A 7,814-nucleotide genomic window follows, 5' to 3' on the forward strand; every position below is an offset into this window, starting at 1 on the left:
CACCAGAATGTTTGAAACCGGTTCCAACTAATAGTCCAAAGCAAGGTCCGTGTTGAGCACAAGGGTAAAAAGTCCGTAGGTCATGTGGCGTTTCCCAAGATGCGCGGAGCAAATGTACTTTAGCCCCATCAGAGGATGAAACAAGTGGTTTTCTTTTTTGGTTCGACTGAAATCAAGAACTATTTACTGTATCCAGATAAAGAAAATCTTCGAGCCAACAAAACTTAGCAACCTGATTACGAAAATGTATGTGAGGTTCACTGAAGAAATCTCCAATCTATCGAAATATATCAAACAAGATCGAACTATGCCTTTTGCCATTTCATAACACCTAAAAGGTATTAAAATGTGATAAAGCTGTTACAAATTAAGAGACGGATAAGCTTAACTCTCTTGCACAGAGCTCACCATTAGTTTCTTAAGTAGCAGTATGATATAAAAAGCCAGCCACTTTCGAAACTTGATTTCAGTTATTTAGATTCAGAATCCTTACACGCAGGAGTAATTTTAAGTCGATTTCACACTCTCCACCACAAAAATCTTAGTTGAGAAGCTTCAAGTGCTCTTATAAAGAGACTAATCACACTCTAAACAAAAACTGCCGAGATGTCATAAGCCCTTACCGAAACTTTTCAATACAAATCTTAAAGCTTTAGGGAAAGAGTTTTGCAAACAAACATTGCATTACAAAACAATCACACAATACCCATGTTTTTTATGAAACCTTAAGAGTTGAAATCTGAATTTTCTATAAACTTTAATTTATTTTACTAAAATATCCGACAAATTAGCCGTTAAGGAGTCTGCTTTTTTTTCCTAAAATAAATGTACATATTAATACTACTGCCATGACATAACCACACACCGAAGAAGACTTTGGAACACAACTCGTAACAAAATCTGCAAGTTTTCTAAAACCAAACTACTGACACCATAACCCATGCCACAGCGTATAGCGGGCCACCACTACTCACAAAGCAACTACATTCTTACTGACATACATACATATGTACATATGAACATAACCATCATTCTCTCATGAGCACGACAAGTTTTTTACTTACTTACATTCGCATTCGCAGAAACAACAGCACCTTTGATAGCCACACATGTGGATGAGAAAATCATACAACAACAACAAGTGCAACAACAACTACTAGTACAACAAGAACAACATGAACAAACAGTTATCATACAACAGCAACAACAACTCCAAGCGGAAGAAGAAATTCTTATTAAAAGCGGAAACGTTAAAAAGAAGAAAAAGAAAGTATCACAACAACAACAAACAGCTCAAGAAATACAAGACATTCTAGAAATGCAAGAAGAACAAAAAGAAACTCGTATTCATAAAGACTTACAATCATATCAAATGCTCGAAGATTTCTACACCACCGACACAGTTACGAGCATACAACCCGAAGACATACCATTCGAAACCATACAGATTCAAACACTACCACAAGAGACTATCGAAACAACAGCGCTAACACAAGTTTTACAGGTGTCCACAGAACGGCCCGAGCCGAAAGTGGCGCATGCCGATATCACCCCCGTCAAGACTGTGGCATTGCAAGAGGAATCGAGTATGCTCGAAGTGGAAGAAGGTCTAAAGCCGCAACGTCGGCGACCAAGTGAAAAATTGCACGAAACCATAACGGAAGTCACGCGTCGTGCCGCCGCAGTAACTGAAATGGAGACGAAGCAAAACGCAGTTGAGCTCGTAAGCGAAAGAAAACCGAAAGCGGCGCAAGCGCAACCGACTGTGGACGAAAGCGAAACTGTATTGGTGGAGAAGCCACTAGTAGAAGACACAGTCGATGATATGCAAGGCGCCAAAGTGCCAGAAGAACATGCTATGCCCACTATAGTGCCACATATTTCCCAACAACATTTGGAGTTGACAACCGCTGATGCGGTAGGTGATTTGCCCGCGGACGTACTGCGCAAAAAACCGGCTGAAAAGGCCACAACAGATTATGTGCCACATAAGAGTGTCATAGTGGAGCAATTAGTAAGTAGCGAGACTACTAAAAAGGATGTTATTAAAGAGAAAGTTGCTGAGAAACAGATACCAATCGGTGTTGTGATGGCTGAGACAAGCGTTGAAGTGGTGGAATTACAGCCGCTGGATACAACGGCAGCCTACGACACGCCACATATAAAACAAGAGGATGCAGTGCCGACATTTGCCGAACATCTAGCATATGTAGAGAAAGAAGAGAAAACAGTCGACAAAGAGGATGTATTTGATAAAGTCAAATCACCGCTCAAGTCGACGGCAAACGTGGAGGTTACTGCAGAAACTGTGCCACTTGAAGTAACACAAAGCGAAACGGCTGAAACGGTACTAGAGCTCAAAGCACAGAAGTTGCCGGACAAGAGCAAGGCGCTGGAAAATTTAATAGTACAACGCAGCTTGATTGGTACACAACCAGACCTGCAAAGCCCATTGGAAGAAGTGCCTAAAACGGATATGATAACCCAAACGGCCGTGGGTAACTTGACCGAAAATATACATATAGTCGGTGCAGAAGTAATCGCACTCGAAGTGAAACCAACGGATTTAATATCTACCGTAGAACCGAAGTTGGCGGTGGCAGAAAGCGAACAAACTCAAAGTCTAATTGTAGGACAGATAAGTGAAACATTAACGGAAGAGCGCACCGAGACGCTCGAACAAGTAACGCCAAGACCAGGTAAGCTAACTAAAACTGCATTAACCGCAGCCATTGCGGTAGCGTTACGCAACGAAGACTTAATTTGTGATGCAACCGCGTTGATTGAGAGCACACAACCCAACGAACAGCATACAAAATTCGGCTACGAAGGCGCTGCTCCTGTCGCTAACATAGGTGCCGTAGAAGCGCATGATAAGGAACTGACACTGCCGACACAAAAACCAGAAATAACTGAAGCGAAGTACGGTTACGTGGAGCAGAATCCACTTTCGATCAATACGGATCAAATGCTTGAAGCGACAGGCGATTGGCAGTCTGTGCAACAACCAATTAGTCAAATCGCAAGTCACAAGCAAACGGAAATTAAGTTGACCGCACCGAACGTGCTGGAAGTACAGCTGCAGGCAAACTCTGAGTCATTAGAAACAGACACACCGAAACAAGTGGCCGCCACAAAAACAATCGACACCATCTATGGTGGTTTAAGCGAAATACAGGCTGTGCTAGAGACACATAACGAGTTCAAAGAGCAAGAACAGCCGGCGAAGAAAACGCTACAACCGCTGCCTGGCAGAGAAATGCAACCATTAGCCGTTTACGAAGTGCAAATTACCGAAACGGATCAAGAACTAAATTTACCGGAAAATCCAATCATGCAAGCTCTACACGAAACTGCACCTGAAACTTATACACCGCTCGAGCGCATCGAAGTTTTTACTTTGGATACGATACACAAAGTCGAGGGGCAAATGACACCACAAACAGCTGAAGCAGAATTTGGCTTAGAAACGCAGCGCAGCACAAAAGTACAACAACAAACAACATTAGATGCCGTAGATGTGCTTGTAACGGAGGAATTGCCAGTTAAGCAAACAATCAGCAGTGATATTGAGTTGTCACAACCCTTGGAGATCATTACAACAGTCATACACGACAAGGAATCCAAATTGACTCCAGCCGACATGCCTGCCGCAAAGGAAATGCAATCAATAACCACGGACACATTGCCAGTAGCCGATACCGAAAGTACGCAACCCATGGAAACTTTTACGACGCTCGACGAAACACAATTGGATAAAAAACATGCGCACTACGGTTACACCGAAATCATATCGACAGTGCAGACAAGTAATGTAACGTTAGAGGGTACTCAAGAATACACCAGGAAGCAAGTACCCACAGATGCCGTCGCCAGTGTGGAGCTGGTGTCGCATAAGAACGCCTTCGAAGTGCGCACAACCAACCTCAGTGAGAAAGAAGTAACACTCAGCGCTGACATGCCGCACACCAAAGGGCCAGCAGAGGTGAAAATAAATGAGTTGACGCAAAAGAGCGCCATAACACAAGCGCCTTACGTGCACGAGAGTGCCGGTGAGCTAACGGGTGTGGAATCCTTGGAGACCACAGGCAAGCCGACGACTGATAGCAGCTATGAAATCTCGATACAACAAGAAAGTGTCTATGAGAAAGAGACCTCACTTGAACCTTATCAAAAAGGTAAACACTTTGCGGCAACCGTGACGTTCAACACCGAAGATGCTAAGCAAATAGAGCAGAGCTTAATGTACGAGCGCGAGCAGACGTTCAATAAAGTACAACCGATTGCGGCAACTGCGCAAGCGTCAGCACCAACGGAAAATTTAAAACTACCGTTAAACGAAAATGTTTATGACTTGGAGAGCGTGGGCGTCATCGACAAGCTGAAACTTACGACAAGCTCGGCCATCTCGCAATATCAAAACCTGAATGAAACTATAATTTCGGAAATCATTGCCTATGAGGACTCCCGACCCGATGCAATGGTACTGCAAAAGCATGTCGAACAACCGCTTGAAGCTGCGCTAACACTCGCCGAACATGTCGCAATCGCTAGTGAAAATATTGTTATAGAGGATGCACAGCTCTACGAAGATAAGCCAACATTTACTGAGAAGAACGCACACGAGGCAACAAGCGAGCAACAAATGCATGCACCACTGCTGCAAGAAACGAGCTTACTTGATGCCGCGACAGAGTTGTCAACGCACACAAAGCTCGGAGATATGGCAAAACCGAACACGCAGCAAACAATACTCACCACAAATATTGTTAAAGAGGAAAGTATATACGAGCAATATAAGCCTGTGCAGGATGAAGAGGCAAAGCCCACGGCACAAGCCAACATCGGACACGCCGCACAACATCTGCCTACGATACAAGCTCCAGAGCTGGCCGAGCGGGAAGGTAAACTGAAGTTGCCAAAAGAGGTCGCGCCACAGCAAGCGAATGAAGCGGAATTGAGCAAAACTTTAGGACTGCCTATAGTCAGTGAGACTAATGCAGCGGAAGCGGCAAAACTGCTAGAAACGGAGGTACCAAGCTCAGCAGAAGTAAAGTCCATACTTACCGGCGCACAGCACGAAGTTCAGACAACGCAAGTGCAAACCTACGAAGAAGCAGACGAATTATTAACACGTGACAACGCGCCAACCGCGCAAACAGTGGTCAATTTAGAAAATATACCAAGGCCAGCGCATGTCGAGACTCTCACCGCTGTCTACGCCAAAGAAGGTGATTTAGAGCGTTTCAAGAGCGATGGGCAGCATGCCAAACCCTATGTGGAGGGCATGTACACAGAAACCATCACAAGTGATGTAACAGCGTTTGAAAAAACCGATGTTTTAAATAAGCCAGAGTTCGAAACTAAGGCGGCCAAGCCGACCATTGATGGACAACAACAGTTACAGATTGAGCAACTGGATGTTGTGTTAGACAAGGAGAACACCTTTGAAATTAATGTGAAAACAGAAAGCGCCAAGCCTTATATAGAGGGTACGCAACACGAAACGCTCATCACGGAGATAGCAGCTGTAGAACAATTAAGCGATTTGCCGGCAAGTCTGGAAAAAACAGATAAAACAGCACGCCATCAGCTGGTAGAAGAGAGCTTGCGCCAAGCACAAACAATCAGCACACCAATTTTATTGGAAAAAGAAACACCAACAAGCAAAGCAGAGCCAACAAAGCACATGGCAAAGCCACAAACTGCCGCTATACAAAATGATAAAATTATCACCGAGCTTACGCCCTACGAAGGCGTGCTACCATTCGAAACCGGCGATGGCGCGAAACTGCAACATGCCAACGCCAGCTTAACAACAACATTAACGTTCAGGCAAATCACAACACTGCAAGAAACTCTCACCAAAGAACAGCGGTTAACAAGCGCACAACCCCAGCAGCAAAGCGCGGTTTTAGTCGCCGCGCAGAATATAGCGCACACGACCGAGGAAACGATCGGTCTGAATCTGATAACCGATACATATGACTTGAAGCAACAGCCGGAACGTATAGCGCATAGTACACCCGTCGATCTTAATGAAAGTAAAACAGTGACAGAATCGCTATCGTATGAGCAAGTGACCACATTGCCCACAGAGGAGCGCGCAACACAATTACCAATCGACAGCACTGTGCCGACAGAACAAACAAAATCGGCGCAGAAAACCGAAGTAAATATTTACGAAAGTATACAAGAAGAAGTTGGCGACTTTAGGCCACACACCGTGGCGGGCATAGAAAGCAGCATAGTTGTGCGCGAACTCAAAGCGCCTCTCATCGATGAAGTTACTGTGAAACCGGCACTCGAACACATCCCGGCAAATATGCCGCAACAGGAAACTGCAACAACCAACACCACAGCGTTCGACAATTTAAGCGTTAGTGCACAAGTAGCCTATGAAAGTGATGCTGTGATCACAAGTCAGCCGGCGGTAGATGAGCGCAAAGCACAAGTGCGTGTGACAGACACACTCGCACAGACAATCATCACCGATGTACCACTTGTTAACGAGAGCGCCGCTAAACTGTGGGATGTTAGACATACCGATGAGCATGCCGATATTAGCATAACAACACAACATAGTACGTATTTGCATGAACAAACCGAAATACAGGATAATCTCAGCACATTGGACACACATACAACACCAACAACGGCTGCGGCCGAAATGACAGTTATACCACAGTATGCACTAGTTGGTAGCGATGAGCAAACATACGAGCATACGATTCCACATACCACAGTTCTTACGACAACAATAACACCACAAATCACCACAACACCAGCAACAGGAAAAACAGCGCTGCAAACAACACAGTTTATAGCGGAACACTCGGATATGCATGAAGACACAAAAACAGAAACTGATCAAGCTATCAGCACTTATCAGCCGCACATCACATTCGATCAATCAATTGTGGTTGAATACGACAAAGAAACACAACTTAAAACATTACAACAAAACGCACAACAATTACAAACAACAAGCGCACAACCAAATCATATTTTACCAATAGAACGTGAACAAATGTTAAATGAGTGTATCTCCGATTTAATGGCAAAAGACAAAACGTCAAAAACCTTAAAAACCTTAAAACCACCAATCACAACGAGCGGTGTTAGTGATTTTGTAGAGGGAATAACTGTTGAGGTAGTACCGGCATATCATACTGTCGATGATATACAAACAATCAGTGTAGCACACGAAAAACCTAAGTACATACATGAAACCATGAAAGACAAAATAGAAAAAGTAGAAACACTTAGTGTAAAAACCGACTTCGGTAAGTACAAAATATTCCATGTTAGGGAAATTTCTATATGGCGTATTACTTATTCCGACCCCATCGAGCCCCTAAATTTAAACAAAACACATATTACACACAAGTTTAGTTCTAGAAAAACAAAAAATCACAACCAACAACATTACCATATTAACCAACTACATTCTCTTACGCAGACACACCGAAAACATCTCACACTACAGAACACAAAACACAAAATAAAACACTTATTACCAAAGATGAAAAAACCACAGAAATGCCAGAAGCAGTACACATCATTGAGACAATCTCCGATGAAGGCAAACCCAAAAAGAGAACGATACGCACACGTGTCATAAAAAGGATCAAAGGTGGCAAACAAGAAGTCACGAAAATAGAAACTGTTGAAGAAGATGACAAACAACCAGAAACCACGGTCACAGTTGAAGAAACACCTGTTGAAGAAGCACCTGAGGAAGTTAGAGAAATGCCCGAAGAGGTGCGTGTGGTTGAGACCATCTCCGAAGACGGTAAACCAAAGAAGAAGAA

Source organism: Bactrocera latifrons, unplaced genomic scaffold, assembly GCF_001853355.1.
Source record: "Bactrocera latifrons isolate USDA-ARS-PBARC rearing strain unplaced genomic scaffold, ASM185335v1 scaffold_258, whole genome shotgun sequence".
In the NCBI taxonomy this organism is placed as follows: Eukaryota; Metazoa; Arthropoda; class Insecta; order Diptera; family Tephritidae; genus Bactrocera; species Bactrocera latifrons.